Here is a 17,551-nt window from a genome sequence, read left to right as displayed (position 1 = left end):
CGGCTCGCTTTCCCGGAACTTGGGCAATATTTTCCAGTCCTGCGGACACTAAACTAACCTTTGATAGCTTTGGTTTGCAGTGAAATGCACACAGCAAAAGTTTTTGAACGCTCACTTTCGAGCTACTGGACAGAAATATAGCCCGACTTTACTTTAAGACTGAAAGAGTAGCCGAAACCGCCTTACGTATATCGTAATTTTGACGAACTTCGAATGGATTTCCCGGAACTTGGGGTATATTTTCCAGTCCCTTGGACGCTAAACTAAGTCCTGATGGCCTTGTTTTGAAGTGAAATGGACACAGCAAAACTTTTTGAACGCTCACTTTCTAGCTTTTGGTTCGAAATATAGGCACACTTGACTTTAAGACTGAAACAGTAGCCGAGACCACGTTACGCGCATCATGAATTTGATCAACTTGGGCTCCAATTCCCGGGACTTGGGGGATATTTTCCAGTCCCGGGGACTCTAAACTAACTCCTGATGGCCATGGTTTGCAGTGAAATTCGCACAGCACAAGTTTTTGAACGCACACTTTCGAGCTTCTAGGCCGAAATATAGTCCCACTTCACTTAAGACTGAAAGAGTAGCCGAGACCGCCTTGCTCGCATGGTGAGTTTGACAAACTTCGGGTCGATATTCCGGAACTTGGGGGATATTTTCCAGTCCCAGGAACTCTAAACTAACTCCTGATGGCCTTGGTTTGCAGTGAAATGGAGAGAGCAAAACTTTTTGAACGCTCACCTTCGAGCTTCCTGGCCGAAATAAAGCCCCACTTTACTTTAAGACTTAAAGAGTAACCGAGACCACGTTACGCGCATTGTGATTTTGACAAACTTCGGGTGGTTCTCCCGGAACATGGGGAACATTTTCCAGTCCCATGGACGCTAAACTAAGTCCTGGCCTTCCTTTGCAGTGAAATGGACACAGCAAAACTTTCTGAACGCTCACTTTCGAGCTTGTGGGCCGAAATATAGCCACACTTTACTTTAAGACTGAAACAGTAGCCGAGACCGCATTTCGCGCATCGTGATTTTGATCAACTTCGGCTCGCTTTCCCTGAACTTGGTGAATATTTTCCAGTGCCGGGGACTCTAAACTAACTTTTAATAGCTTTGGTTTGCAGTGAAATGGACACAACAAAACTTTTTGAACGCTCACTTTCGAGCTTCTGGACAGAAATATAGCCCCACTTCACTTTAAGACTGAAAGGGTAGCCGAGAGCGCTTTGGGAGCATCGTGACTTTGACCAACTTCAGCTCGATTAACCGGAACTTGGGGAATATTTTCCAGTCCCAAGGACGCTAAACTAACTCGTGATTGCCTTGTTTTTCAGTCAAAGAACACAGCAAAACTTTTTGAACGCTCACTTTCGGGCTTCTAGGCCGAAATATAGCCCCTCTTCACTTTAAGACTGAAACAGTAGCCGATACCGCATTTCGCGCATCGTGACTTTGATCAACTTCGGTTCGATTCCCCGGAACTTGGGCAATATTTTTCAGTCTCGGGGACTCTAAGCTAACCCCTGATGGCATTGGTTTGCAGTGAAATGGACAAAGCAAAACTTTTTGAACGCTCACTTTCGGACTTCTGGCCCGAAATATAGCCCCACTTTACTTTAAGACAGAAAGAGTAGCCGAGACCACTTTAGGGGCATCGTGATTTTCACCAATCTTGGCTCAATTTTCCGGACCTTGGGGCATATTTTCTATTCCGGGGGACGCTAAACTAACTCCTGATGGCCTTGGTTTGCAGTGAAATGAACACAGCAAAACTTTTCGAACGCTCACTTTCGGGCTTCTGGCCCGAAATATAGCCCCACTTCACTTTAAGACTGAAAGACCAGCCAAGACCGTCTTGCGCGCATCGTGATTTTGACCAACGTCTTCTCCATTTTCCGGAACTTGGGAAATATATTGCAGTCCCGGGGACTCTAAAGTAACTCCTGATGGCCTTGATTAGCAGTGAAATCGACACAGCCAATTTTTTGCAGCGCTCACTTTGGAGCTTCTGGGCCGAAATAGAGCCCCACTTCAATTTAAGACTGAAAAACTAGCCGAGGCCCCCTTAGCCGCATCGTCATTTTGACCAACTTCGGCTTGAGTTGGCAGAACTTAAAAGATATTTTCCAGTCCCGGGGACTCTAAACTAACTCATGATGGCCTTGGTTTTCAGTGAAATTCAGAGAGGAAAACTTTTTGAACGCTCACTTTCGAGCTTCTGGACCGAAATATAGCCCTACTTCACTTTAAGACTGAAAGAGTAGCCGAGACCGCCTTACGGGAATCGTTATTTTGACCAACTTCGTCTCGATTTCGCGGAACTTGGGGGATATTTTCCAGTTTCGGGCACTGTAAACTACTTCCTGAGGGCCTTGCTTTGCAGTGAAATGGGTACACCATAACTTTTTGAACGCTCACTTTCGAGCTTCTGGGCCGAAATATACAGCCACGTCACTTTAAGACTCAAAGAGTAGCCGAGACTGCTTTACGCGCATCGTGATTTCGAGAAACTTCGGCTCGATTTCCCGCAACTTGGGGGATATTTTGATGTTCTGGAGACTGTAAACTATCTCCTGATGTGGCTTGGTTCGCGGTGAAATGGACACAGCAAAACCTTTTTGAACTTTCACTTTCGAGCTTCTGGGCCGAAATATAGCCCGAGTTCCCTTTAAGAATGAAAGAATAGCCGACACCGCCTTACGCGCATCGTGATTTTGACCAACTTTGGCTCGATTTCCCGGGAAATGGGGAATATTTTCCGGTACCGGGGACTCCAAAGTAACTCCTGAATGCCTTGGTTTGCATTGAAATGGAGAGAGCAAAACTTTTTCAACGCTCCCCTTCGGGCTCCTGAGCCGAAATATAGCCCCACTGCAGTTTAAGACTGAAAGAGTAGCCGACACCGTCTTACGCGCATCGTGATTTTGACCAACTTCGGCTCGATTTCCCGAAACTTCGGGTATATATTCAAGTCCCAAGGAGTCTAAACTAACCCCTGATGGCCTTGGTCTGCAGTGAAATAGACACAGCAAATTTTTTGAACGCTTACTTTCGAAATTCTGGGCCGAAATATAGCCCCACTTCAGTTTAAGACTGAAACAGTGGCCGATACCGCATTTCGCGCATCGTGATTTTGATCAACTTCGGTTCGATTCCCCGTCACTTGGGCAATATTTTTCAGTCTCGGGGACTCTAAACTAACCCCTGATGGCTTTGGTCTGCAGTGAAATAGACACAGGAAATTTTTTGAACGCTTACTTTCGAAATTCTGGGCCGAAATATAGCCCCACTTCACTTTAAGACTGAAATAGTAGCCGAGACCGCCTTAGACGCATCGTGATTTTGACCAACTTCGGCTTGAGTTGCCAGAACTTAAGGGACTCTAAACTAACTCATGATGGCCTTGGTTTTCAGTTACATTGAGAGAGCAAAACTTTTTGAACGCCCACTTTCGAGCTTCTGGGCCGAAATATACAGCCACGTCACTTTAAGACTAAAAGAGTAGCCCAGACTGCTTTACGCGCATCGTGATTTTGAGAAACTTCGGCTCGATTTCCCGGGACTTGGGGGATATTTTGATGTCCCGGACACTGTAAACAATCTGCTGATGTGGCTTGGTTTGCGGTGAAATGGACACAGCAAAACTTTTTGAACTTTGACTTTCTAGCTTCTGGGCCGAAATGTAGCCCCAGTTCACTTTAAGAATGAAAGAGTAGCCGAGACCGCCTTACGCGCATCGTGATTTTGACAAAATTCGGCTCGATTTCCTCGAACTTGGGCGATATTTTCCAGTCCCGAGGAGTCTAAACTACCTCCTCATGGCCTTGGTTTGCAGTGAAATGAACACAGCAAAATTTTTTGAACTTTCACTTTCTAACTTCTCGGCCGAAATATAGCCCCAGTTAACTTTAAGAATGAAAGAGTAGGCGAGACCGCCTTACGCGCATCGTGATTTTGACAAACTTCGGCTCGATTTCCCCGAAGTTGGGCGATATTTTCCAGTCCCGAGGAGTCTAAACTAACTCCTGATGGCCTTGGTTTCCAGTGAAATGAACACAGCAAAACTCTTTGAACTTTCACTTTCTAGCTTCTCGGCCGAAATATAGCCCCAGTTAACTTTAAGAATGAAAGAGTAGCCGAGACCGCCTTACGCGCATCGTGATTTTGACAAACTTCGGCTCGATTTCCCCGAAGTTGGGCGATATTTTCCAGTCCCGAAGAGTCTAAACTAACTCCTGATGGCCTTGGTTTCCAGTGAAATGAACACAGCAAAACTTTTTGAACTTTCACTTTCTAGCTTCTCGGCCGAAATATAGCCCCAGTTAACTTTAAGAATGAAAGAGTAGCCGAGACCGCCTTACGCGCATCGTGATTTTGACAAAATTCGGCTAGATTTCCCCGAACTTGGGCGATATTTTCCAGTCCCGAGGTGTCTAAAGTATCTCCTTATGGCGTTGGTTTGCAGTGAAATGAACAAAGTAACACTTTTTGAAGGCTTATTTTCGAGATTCTGGGATAAAATATAGCCCCACTTCACTTTAAGACTAAAAGAGTAGGCGAGACCGCCTTACGCGCATCGTGATTTTGAGCAACTTCCGCTCTATTTTCCAGAATTTTGGCGATATTTTCAAGTCCCAGGGAGCCTAAACTAACTCCTGATGGCCTTGGTTTGCAGTGAAATGGACGCAGGAAAACTTTTTGAACGCTTAGTTTCGAGCTTCTGGGCCGAAATATAGCCCCACTTTACTTTAAGACTGAAAGAGTAGCCGAGACCGTCTTACGCGCATCGTGATTTTGACCAAATTCCGTTCGATTTCCCGAAACCTCGGGGATATATTCCAGTCCCGGGGACTCTAAACTAACTGCTGATGGCCTTGGTTTGCAGTGAAATGGACACAGCACATTTTTTTGAACGCTCACTTTCGAGTTTCTCGGCCGAAACATAGCCCCACTTCACTTTAAGACTGAAAGAGTAGACGAGACCGCCTTACGCGCATCGTAATTTTGACCAACTTCGGCTCGATTTTCCGGAAGTTGGCGAATATTTTCAATTCCCGGGGAAGCTAAACTAACTTCCGATGGCCTTGGTTTGCAGTTAAATGGACACAGTAAAACTTTTTGAACGCTCACTTTCGAGCTTATGGGTCGAAATATAGCACCAGTTCACTTTAAGACTGAAAGAGGAGCCGAGACCGCCTTACGCGCATCGTGATTTTGGGATACTTCGGCTGGAATTCCCGCAAAGAGGGGGTTATTTTCCAGTCCCGGGGACTCTAAACTAACTCCTGATGTCCTTGGTTTCCTGTTAAATGGACACAGCGAAACTTTTTAAACACTCAGTTTCGAGCTTCTGGGCCGAAATATTGCCCCACTTCACTTTAAGACTGAAAGAGTAGCCGAGACCGCCGTACGCGCGTCGTGATTTTGACCAACTTCGGTTAAATTTCCCGGAACTTGGGGGATATTTTCCAGTCCCGGGGACTCTAAACTGACCCCCGACGTCCTTGGTCTGCAGTAAAATGGACACAACACAACTTTTTGAACGCTCACCTTTTGAGCTTCTGGGCCGAAATATAGCTCCACTTCACTTTACGAATGAAAGAGTAACCGGGACAGCCTTACGCGCATGGTGATTTTGACCAACTCTGGCTCGATTTCCCGGGAAATGGGGGATATTTTCCGGTACCGGGGACTCTAAACTAAGTCGTGATTGCCTTGGTTTGCAGTGAAATGGACACAGCACAACTTTTCGAACGCTCACGTTTGAGCTTCGGGGCCGAAGCATAGCCCTACTTGACTTTAAGACTGAAAGACTAGCCGAGACCGCCTTACGCGCATCGTTATTTTGGGCTACTTCGGCTCGATTTCCCGGAACTTGGGAGATAATTCCCAGTCCCGGGCACTCTAAACTAATTCCTGATGGCCTTGGTTTTCAGTGAAATGGACACAGCCAAACTCTTTGAACGTTTACTTTCGAGCTTCTGGGCCGAAATATAGCCCCACTTCACTTTAAGACTGAAAGAGTAGCCGGGACCGCCTTACGCTCATGGTAATTTTGTCGATCTTCGGCTTGATTTCCTGGGACTTGGGGGATATTTTCCAGTCCCGGAAGCTCTAAACTAACTCCTGAATGCCTTGGTTTTTAGTGAAATGGGCACAGGTAAAAGGGGCGCACGCTAAGTTTCCAGGTTGTAGGCCGAAGTATAGCCCCACTTTATTTTAAGACTGAAAGTGTACACGAAACCGCCTTAAGCGCATCGAAATTTTTAGCCACTATGGCTCGATATGCCAAAACTTGGGGTATGTTTTCCAGTACCGGGGACTCTACCCTAACTCTTGATGGCCTTAGTTTTCAGTGAAATGATCACAAGTAACAGGAGCGCACACTCGGTGTCGAGCTTCTAGGCCGAAATGTAGCCCCAGTTCATTTTAAGACTGAAAGAGTAAACGAAACTGTCGTACGCTTATCGTAATTTTAAGAAAGTATGGCTCAATTTGCCAAAACTTGCAGGATAGCTTCCAGTCTCGAGGATTCTAAACTATCTCCTGATGGACTTAGTTCTTAGTGAAATGGACACAGGTAAAATGAGAGCACGCTCGGTGTCGAGCTTGTAGAACCGAAATATAGCCCCACTTCATTTTCGGAGTAAACGAGTAGCCGAGACCGCCTTACGCGCATGGTGATTTTGAGCATCTTTGGCTCGATTTCCCGGAATTCGGGGAATATTTTCCAGTCCCGAGGACTCTATGCTAACTCCTGATGAGCTTAGTTTTCAGTGATATGTACACAGGCAAAAGGAGCGCACGCTCGGTGTTGAGCTTGTCGGCCGAAATATAGCCCCACTTCATTTTAAGACTGAAAGAGTAGCCGACACCGCCTTACGCGCATCGTGATTTTGAGCAACTTTGGCTCGATCTGCCAGAATTTGGGAAATATTTTCCAGTCCCAAGGACTCTAAACTAACTCCTGATGGCCTAAGATGTCAGTGAAACTGACACAGGTAACATTAGCGCACGCCCGGTCTCGAGCTTCTAGGTCGAAATATAGCCCCCCTTAATTTTAAGACTGAAAGAGTAGCCGAGAGCGCCTTACGCGCATCGTGATTTTGGGCCACTTTTGCTCGATTTCCCGGAAGTTGGCGAATAATTTAAAGTCCCGGGGACGCTAAACTAACTCCCGATGACCTTGGTTTGCAGTTTAATGAACACAGCAAAACATTGCTCACCTTCGAGCTTCAGGGCCGAAATATAGCCCTACTTAAATTTAAGACTGAAAGAATAGCCGAGAGCCCGTTACGCGCATCGTAATTTTCATCAACTTCGGCACCATTTCCTGGAACTTGGAGAATATTTTCCAGTCCCGCGGACTCTAAACTAACTCCTGATGGTCTTGGTTTGCAGTGAAATGGACACAGGAAAACTTTTTGAACGCTCACTTTCGAGCTTGTGGGCCTAAATATAGCCACACTTGACTTTAAGACTGAAACAGTAGGCGAGACCGCGTTACGCGCATCGTGATTTTGATCAACTTCTGCTCGCTTTCCTGGAACTTGGGGAATATTTTCCAGTCCCGGGGATTCTAAACTAGCTCCTGATGGCCATGGTTTGCAGTGAAATTCACACAGCACAAGTTTTTGAACGCACACTTTCGAGCTTCTACGCCGAAATATAGTTCCACATCACTTACGACTTAAAGAGTAGCCGAGACCGGCGTGCGCGCATTGTGATTTTGACCAACTTCGGGTCGATATTCCGGAACTTGGGGGATATTTTCCAGTCCCAGGGACTCTAAACTAACTCTTGATGGCCTTGGTTTGCAGTGAAATGGAGACAGCAAAACTTTTTGAACGCTCACCTTCAAGCTTCTGGGCCGAGATAAAGCCTACTTTACTTTAATACTAAAAAAGTAGCCGAGTCCGCCTTACGAGCATGGTGATTTTGACAAACATCGTTAGGATTTTCCGGAACTTGGGGGATATTTTCCAGTCCCTTGGACGCTAAACTAGGTGCCCATGGCCTTGTTTTGCAGTGAAATGGACACAGCAAAGCTTTTTGAACGCTCACTTTCGAGCTTGTGAGCCGAAATATAGCCATACTTCACTTTAAGACTGAAACAGTAGCCGAGACCACGTTTCGCGCATCGTGATTTTGATCAACTTCGGCTCGATTTCCCGGAACTTGCGAAATATTTTCCAGTCCCGGGGACTCTAAACTAACTCGTGCTGGTCTTGGTTTGCAGTGAAACGGAAACAGAAAAAGTTTTTGAACGCATACTTTCGAGCTTCTGGACCGAAATAGAACTCCACTTCACTTGAAGACTGAAAGAGTAGCCGAGACCTCCTTACGTGCATCGTGATTTTGAGCAAATTTGGCTGGATTTGCCGGAACCAAGGGGATATATTCCAGTTCTGAGGACTCTAAACTAATTCCTGATGGCCTTGGTTTGCAATAAAATGGAGCCAGCAAAACTTTTTGAACGCTCAATTTCGAGCTTCTGGGAAAAAATATAGCCCCCCAGTACTTTAACACTGAAAGAGTAGCCGAGACCGCCTGACGCGCATCGTGATTTTGACAAACTTCGGGTGGATTTCCCGGAACTTGGGGGATATTTTCCAGTCCCGGGGACTCTCAACTAACTCCTGCTTGTCTTGGTTTGCAGTGAAATGGACACAGCGAAAGTTTTTGAACGCTCACTCTCGAGCTTCTGGGCCGAAATAGAGCCCCATTTTACTTTAAGACTGAAAGAGTAGGCGAGACCGTCTTGAGCGAATCGTGATTTTGACCAATTTCGCGTTTATTTCCCGAAACTTGGTGGATATATTCCAGTCAAAGGGACTCTAAAGTAACTCCTGATGGCCTTGGTTTTCAGTGAAATGGACAGAGCACAACGTTGGAGCTTCTGGGCAGAAATATAGCCCCACTTTACTTTAAGACTGAAAGAGTAGATGAGACCGCCTTACGCGCATCGTAATTTTGACGAACTTCAAATGGATTTCCCGGAACTTGGGGGATATTTTCCAGTCCGTTGGACGCTAAACTAAGTCCTGATGGCCTTGTTTTGAAGTAAAATGGTCACAACAAACCTTTTTGAACGCTCACTGTTTCGCATGTGGGCCGAAATATAGCCACACTTCACTTTAGAACTGACACAGTAGCCGAGACCACGTTACGCGCATCATGAATTTCATCAACTTCGGCTCGATTTCCTGGGATTTGGGGGATATTTTGCAGTCCCTTGGACGCTAAACTAAGTCCTGATGGCCTTGTTTTTAACTAAAATGGACACAACAAAACTTTTTGAACGCTCACTTTCGAGCTTCTGGGCCGAAATATTGCCCCACTTGACTTTAAGACTGAAAGAGTAGCCGAGACCACCTTACGCACATCGTGATTTTGACCAACTTCTGCTCGATTTACCGGAACTTGTGGGATATTTTCCAGTCCCGAGGACTCTTAAGTAACCCCCGATGGCATTGGTTTGCATTGAAATGGACACAGCAAAACTTTTTGAAGCTCACTTTTGAGCTTCTGGGCCGAAATATAGCCCCACTACACTTTAAGACTGAAAGAGTAGCCGAGAGGGTCTTACGCGCATCGTGATTTTGATCAACGTCTTCTCGATTTTCCGGAACTTGGGAAATACATCCACTCCCGGGGACTCTAAACTAACTCCTGATAGCCTTGGTTTGCAGTGAAATAGACACAGTAAATTTTTTTTGAGCTTTGAGCTTTTCGGCCGAAATAGAGCCCCACTTCACTTTAAGACCGAAGGAGTAGCCGAGACCGCCTTAAGCGCACCGTAATTTTGACCAACTTCGGCTCGATTTGCCGGAACTATGGGGACATTTTCCAGTCCCGGGGACTCTAAATTAACTGCTGATTGTCTTGGTTTTCAGTGAAATGGACACAGCGAAACTTTTTGAACGCTCACTTACGAGCTTGTGGGCCGAAATATAGCCCCACTTTACTTTAAGACTGAAAGAGTAGCCGAGAGCGTGTTGCGCAAATCGTGATTTTGACCAACTTCGGATCGATTTCCCGGACCTTGGGGGATATATTCCATTTCCGCGGGCTCTAAACTAACTACTGATGGCCTTGGTTTTCAGGGAAATGGGCAAAGGAAAGCTTTTTGAACACTCTCTTTGTAGCTTTTGGGCCGAAATAGAATCTCACTTCACTTTCAGACTGAAATAGTAGCCGAGACCGCCTCACGCGCATCCTCAGTTAGACCAAGTTCAGCTCGATTTCAGCAACTTTTGGGATATTTTCCAGTCCGGGGGACTCTAAACTAACTCCGCATGGCCTTGGTTTGCACTGAAATGCGCACAGCATAACTTTTTGAACGTCCACTTTGGAGCTTGTGGGCCGAAATATAGCACCACTTCACTTTAAGACTGAAAGAGTAGCCGAGATTGCCTTACGCGTATCCTGATCGATTTCTCGGAACTTGGAGGATATTTTCCAGTCTCGGGGACTCTAAACTAACTCCTGATCGCTTTGCTTTGCATTGAAATGGACAGAGCAAAACTTTTTGAACGCTCACTTTCGAGCTTGTGGGCCGAAATATAGCCACACTTTACTTTAAGACTTAAAGAGTAACCGAGACCACCTTACGCGCATTGTGATTTTGACAAACTTCGGGTGGATCTCCCGGAACTTGGGGAACATTTTCCCGTTCCTTGGACGCTAAACTAAGTCCTGATGGCCTTGTTTTGCAGTGAAATAGACACAGCAAAACTTTTTGAACGCTCACTTACGAGCTTGTGGGCCGAAATATAGCCACACTTTACTTTAAGACTGAAACAGTAGCCGAGACCACGTTACGCGCATCATGAATTTGATCAACTTCGGCTCCAATTCCCGGGACTTGGGGGATATTTTCCAGTCCCAGGAGCTCTAAACTAACTCCTGATGGCCTTGATTTGCAGTGAAATGGACAAAGCAAAACTGTTTGAACGCTCACCTTCGAGCTTCCTGGCCGAAAGAAAGCCCCACTTTACTTTAAGACTGAAAGAGTAGCCCAGACTACATTACGCAAATCGTGATTTTGACCAACTTCGGCTCGATTTCCCGGAAGTTTGGGGATATCTTCCAGTCCCGGGGACTCTAAACTAGCTCCTGATGGCTTTGCTTTGCAGTGAAATGGACACAGCAAAACGTTTTGAACGCTCACTTTCAAGCTTGGGCCGAAATATAGCCACACTTCACTTTAAGACTGAAACAGTAGCCGACACCGCATTTCGCCCATCGTGATTTTGATCAACTTGGGCTCGCTTTCCCGGAACTTGGGGAATATTTTCCAGTCCCGGGGACTCTAAACTAACTTTTGATAGCTTTGGTTTGCAGTGAAATGCACACAGCAAAACTTTTTGAACGCTCACTTTCGAGCTTCTGGACAGAAATATAGCCCCACTTCACTTTAAGACTGAAAGGGTAGCCGAGACCGCTTTGGGAGCATCGTGATTTTGACTAACTTCAGCTCGATTTCCCGGAACTTGGGGAATATTTTCCAGTCCCAGGGACGCTAAACGAACTCGTGATGCCTTGTTTTTCAGTCAAATAACACAGCGAAACTTTTTGAACGCTCACTTTCGGGCTTCTGGCCCGAAATATAGCCCCACTTCACTTTAAGACTGAAACAGTGGCCGATACCGCATTTCGCGCATCGTGATTTTGATCAACTTCGGCTCCATTCCCCGGAACTTGGGCAATATTTTTCAGTCCCGGGGACTCTAAACTAACCCCTGATGGCCTTGGTTTGCAGTGAAATGAACACAGCAAAACTTTTTGAACGCTCACTTTCGGGCTTCTGGCCCGAAATATAGCCCCACTTCACTTTAAGACTGAAAGAGTAGCCGAGAATGCCTTACGCAAATCGTGATTTTGACCAACTTCGCCTCGATTTCCCGGAAGTTTGGGAATATTTTCCAGTCCCGGGGACTCTAAACTAGCTCCTGATGGCTTTGGTTTGCGGTGAAAGAAACACAGGGAAACTTTTTTTTTCAAGCTCCTGGGCAGGAATAAAGCCACACTTCACTTTAAGACTGAAACAGTAAGCGAGACCGCCTAACGCGCACCGTGATTTTGACCAACTTCGGCTAAATTTCCCTGAACTTGGGGGATATTTTCCAGTCCCGAAGACTCTTAAGTAACCCCTGATGGCCTTGGTTTTCAGTGAAATGGATACAGCAAAAGTTTTTGAAGCTCACTTTTGAGCTTCTGGGCCGAAATATAGCCCCACTTCACTTTAAGACTGATAGACTAGCCAAGACCGTCTTGCGCGCATCGTGATTTTGGCCAACGTCTTCTCCATTTTCCGGACCTTGGGAAATATATGGCAGTCCCGGGAACTCTAAACTAACTCCTTTTGGCCTTGGTTTGCAGTGAAATGGAGACAGCAAATTTTTTGCAGCGCTCACTTTAGAGCTTCTGGACCGAAATAGAGCCCCACTTCACTTTAAGACTGAAAGAGTAGCCGAGGCCGCCTTAGGCGCATCGTGATTTTGACCAACTTCGGCTTGAGTTGCAAGAACTTAAAAGATATTTTCCAGTCCCGGGGACTCTAAACTAACTCATGATGGCCTTGGTTTTAAGTGAAATTCCGAGAGGAAAACTTTTTGAACACTCACTTTCGAGCTTCTGGACCGAAATATAGCCCTACTTCACTTTAAGACTGAAAGAGTAGCCGAGACCGCCTTACGCGAATCGTTATTTTGACCAACTTTGTCTCGATTTCGCGGAACTTGGGGGATATTTTCCAGTTCCGGGCACTGTAAACTACTTCCTGAGGGCCTTGCTTTGCAGTGAAATGGGCACAACATAACTTTTTGAACGCTCACTTTCGAGCTTCTGGCCCGAAATATACAGCCACGTCACTTTAAGACTAAAAGAGTAGCCGAGACTGCTTTACGCGCATCGTGATTTTGACAAACTTCGGCTCGATTTCCCGCAACTTGGGGGATATTTTGATGTCCCGGAGACTGTAAACTATCTCCTGATGTGGCTTGGTTCGCGGTGAAATGGACACAGCAAAACTTTTTGAACTTTCACTTTCGAGCTTCTGGGCCGAAATATAGCCCGAGTTGACTTTAAAGAATGAAAGAAGAGCCGAGAGCGCCCTACGCGCATCGTGATTTTGACCAACTTTGGCTCGATTTCCCGGGAAATGGGGAATATTTTCCGGTACCGGGGACTCTAAAGTAACTCCTGGTTGCCTTGGTTTGCATTGAAATGGAGAGAGCAAAACTTTTTCAACGCTCCCCTTCGGGCTTCTGAGCCGAAATATAGCCCCACTCCAGTTTAAGACTGAAAGAGTAGCCGACACCGTCTTACGCGCATCGTGATTTTGACCAACTTCGGCTCGATTTCCCGAAACTTCGGGTATATATTCAGGTCCCGTGGACTCTAAACTAACCCCTGATGGCCTTGGTCTGCAGTGAAATAGACACAGCAAATTTCTTTTAACGCTTACTTTCGAAACTCTGGGCCGAAATATAGCCCCACTTCACTTTAAGACTGAAATAGTAGCCGAGACCGCCTTGGACGCATCGTTATTTTGACGAACTTCGGCTTGAGTTGCCAGAACTTAAGGGATATTTTCCAGTCCCGTGGACTCTACACTAACTCATGATGGCCTTGGTTTTTAGTTAAATTGAGAGAGCAAAACTTTTTGAACGCTCACTTTCGAGCTTCTGGGCCGAAATATACAGCCACGTCACTTTAAGAGTCAAAGAGTAGCCGAGACTGCTTTACGCGCATCGTGATTTTGAGAAACTTCGGCTCGATTTCCCGGGACTTGGGGGATATTTTGATGTCCCGGACACTGTAAACAATCTGCTGATGTGGCTTGGTTTGCGGTGAAATGGACACAGTAAATCTTTTTGAACTTTCACTTTCTAGCTTCTCGGCCGAAATATAGCCCCAGTTCACTTTAAGAATGAAAGAGTAGCCGAGACCGCCTTTCGCGCATCGTGATTTTGAGAAAATTCGTCTCGATTTCCCCGAACTTGGGCGATATTTTCCAGTCCCGAGGAGTCTAAACTAACTCCTGATGGCCTTGGTTTGCAGTGAAATGAACACAGTAACACTTTTTGAAGGCTTATTTTCGAGCTTCTGGGATGAAATATAGCCCCACTTCACTTTAAGACTGAAAGAGTAGGCGAGACCGCCTTACGCGCATCGCGATTTTGAGCACCTTCCGCTCGATTTTCTAGAATTTTGGCGATATTTTCCACTCCCTTGGACGCTAAACTAACTGCCGATGGCCTTGGTTTGCAGTGAAATGGACGCAGGAAAACTTTTTGAACGTTCAGTTTCGAGCTTCTGGGCCGATATACAAGCGTATTTCACTTTAAGACTGAAATAGTAGCCGAGACCGCCTTACGAGCATCGTGATTTTGACTAAGTTCAGCTCGATTTCCCGGAACTTGGGGGATATTTTCCAGTCCGGGGGACTTTAAACTAACTCCTGATGGCCTTGGTTTGCAGTTAAATGCAGAAAGCGTAACTTTTTAAAGGGTCACTTTCGAGCTTCTGGGCCGAAATATAGCCCCACTTTACTTTGACTGAAAGAGTAGCAGACACCCTTTTACGCGCATCGTTATTTTGACCAACTTCCGTTCGATTTTCCGGAACTTCGGGGATATATTCCAGTCCCGGGGACTCTAAGCTAACTGCTGATGGCCTTGGTTTGCAGTGAAATGGACACAGCACATTTTTTTGAACCCTCACTTTCGAGCTTCTCGGCCGAAATATAGCCCTACTTCACTTTAAGACTGAAAGAGTAGCCGAGACCGCCTTACGCGCATCCTAATTTTGACCAACTTCGGCTCGATTTCCCGAAAGTTGGCGAATATTTTCAATTCCCGGGGAAGCTAAACTAACTTTCGATGGCCTTAGTTTCCAGTTAAATGGACACAGCAAAACTTTTTGAACGCTCACTTTCGAGCTTATGGGTCGAAAAATAGCCCCACTTAACTTTCAGACTGAAAGAGTAGCCGAGACCGCCTTACGCGCCTCCTTATTTTCGGATACTTCGGCTGGATTTCCCGCAAATAGGGGGATATTTTCCAGTCCCGGGGACTGTAAACTAACTCCTGATGGCCTTGGTTTCCAGTGAAATGGACACAGAAACACTTTTTGAACGCGCACTTTCGAGCTTGCTGGCCGAAATATAGCCCTCCTTCTTTTTAAGACTGAAAGAGTAGGCGGGAGCGCTTTACGCGCATTGTGTTTTTGAGGATCTCCGGCTCAATCTGGCGAAACTTGGGAGATATTTTCCAGTCCCAAAGTCTCTAAACTCACTCCTAATTGTCTAAGATGTGAGTGAAATAGAGACAAACATTTTTGAACCCTTGCTTTCGAGCTTCTGGAGTTAACTCTAAGCCCACTTTGCCTTAAGACTGAAAGAGTAGCCGAGACCCCTTAAGCGCATCCTGATTTTGATTAACTTCGGGTGGATTTCCCGTAACTTGGGGGATATTTCCAGTCCCTTGGACGCTAAACTAAGTCGTGATGGCCTTGTTTTGCAGTGAAATGGACACAGCAAAACTTTTTAAACACTCAGTTTCGCGCTTCTGGGCCGAAATATTGCCCCACTTCACTTTAAGACTGAAAGAGTAGCCGAGACCGCCGTACGCGCGTCGTGATTTTGACCAACTTCGGTTAAATTTCCCGGAACTTGGGGGATATTTTCCAGTCCCGGGGACTCTAAACTGACCGCAGACGTCGTTGGTCTGCAGTAAAATGGACACAGCAAAGCTTTTTGAACGCTCACTTTCGAGCTTCTGGACCGAAATATAGCCCTACTTCACTTTAAGACTGAAAGAGTAGCCGAGACCGCCTTACGCGAATCGTTATTTTGACCAACTTCGTCTCGATTTCGTGGAACTTGGGGGGTATTTTCCAGTTCCGGGCACTGTAAACTACTTCCTGAGGGCCTTGCTTTGCAGTGAAATGGGCACAGCATAACTTTTTGAACGCTCACTTTCGAGCTTCTGGGCCGAAATATACAGCCACGGTTCTTTAAGACTAAAAGAGTAGCCGACACTACTTTACGCGCATCGTGATTTTGACAAACTTCGGCTCGATTTCCCGGGACTTGGGGGATATTTTGATGTCCCGGAGACTGTAAACTATCTCCTGATGTGGCTTGGTTCGCGGTGAAATGGACACAGCAAAACTTTTTGAACTTTCACTTTCGAGCTTCTGGGCCGAAATAAAGCCCGAGTTCACTTTAAGAATGAAAGAATAGCCGAGACCGTCTTACTCGCATCGTGATTTTGACCAACTTAGGCTCGATTTCCCGGGAAATGGGGAATATTTTCCAGTACCGGGGACTCTAAAGTAACTCCTGAATGCCTTGGTTTGCATTGAAATGGAGAGATCAAACATTCTTCAACGCTCCCCTTCGGGCTTCTGAGCCGAAATATAGCCCCACTTCACTTTAAGACTGAAAGAGTAGCCGAGACCGTCTTACGCGCATCGTAATTTTGACAAACTTCGGCTCGATTTCCCGAAACTTCCGGTATATATTCAACTCCCAAGGACTCTAAACTAACCCCTGATGGCCTTGGTCTGCAGTGAAATGGACACAGCAAATTTTTTTGGAACGCTTTCTTTCGAAACTCTGGACCGAAATACAGCCCCACTTCACCTTAAGACTGAAATAGTAGCCGAGACCGCCTTAGACGCATCGTGATTTAGACCAACTTCGGCTCGATTTCCCCGAACTTGGGCGATATATTCCATTTCCGAGGAGTCTAAACTAACTCCTGATGGCCTTGGTTTGCAATGAAATGAACACAGCAAAACTTTTTGAACTCTCACTTTCTAGCTTCTCGGCCGAAATATAGCCCCAGTTCACTTTAAGAATGAAAGAGTAGCCGACACCGCCTTTCGCGCATCGTGATTTTGACAAAATTCGGCTCGATTTCCCCGAACTTGGGCGATATTTTCCATTTCCGAGGAGTCTAAACTAACTCCTGATGGCCTTGGTTTGCAGTGAAATGGACGCAGGAAAACTTTTTGAACGCTTATTTTCGAGCTTCTAGGCCGACATACAACCGTATTTCACTTTAAGACTGAAAGAGTAGCCTAGACCGCCTTACGAGCATCGTGATTTCGCCTAAGTTCAGCTCGATTTCCCGGAACTTGGGAAATATTTTCCAGTCCGGGGGACGTTAAACTAACTCCTAATGGCCTTCGTTTGCAGTTAAATGAAAAAAGCGTAACTTTTTAAAGGGTCACGTTCGAGCTTCTGGGCCAAAATATAGCCCCACTTTACTTTAAGACTGAAAGAGTAGCCGAGACCGTCTTACGCGCATCGTGATTTTGACCAAGTTCCGTTCGATTTCCCGGAACTTCGGGATATATTCCAGTCCCGGGGACTCTAAACTAACTGCTGATGGCCTTGGTTTGCAGTGAAATGGACACAGCACATTTTTTTGAACGCTCACTTTCGAGCTTCTCGGCCGAAATATAGCCCTACTTCACTTTAAGACTGAAAGAGTAGCCGAGACCGCCTTACGCGCATCGTAATTTTGACCAAC

This window comes from Orbicella franksi, chromosome 7 (assembly GCF_964199315.1).
Source record: "Orbicella franksi chromosome 7, jaOrbFran1.1, whole genome shotgun sequence".
In the NCBI taxonomy this organism is placed as follows: domain Eukaryota; kingdom Metazoa; phylum Cnidaria; class Anthozoa; order Scleractinia; family Merulinidae; genus Orbicella; species Orbicella franksi.
Note: the sequence above shows the minus strand (reverse complement) of the source record.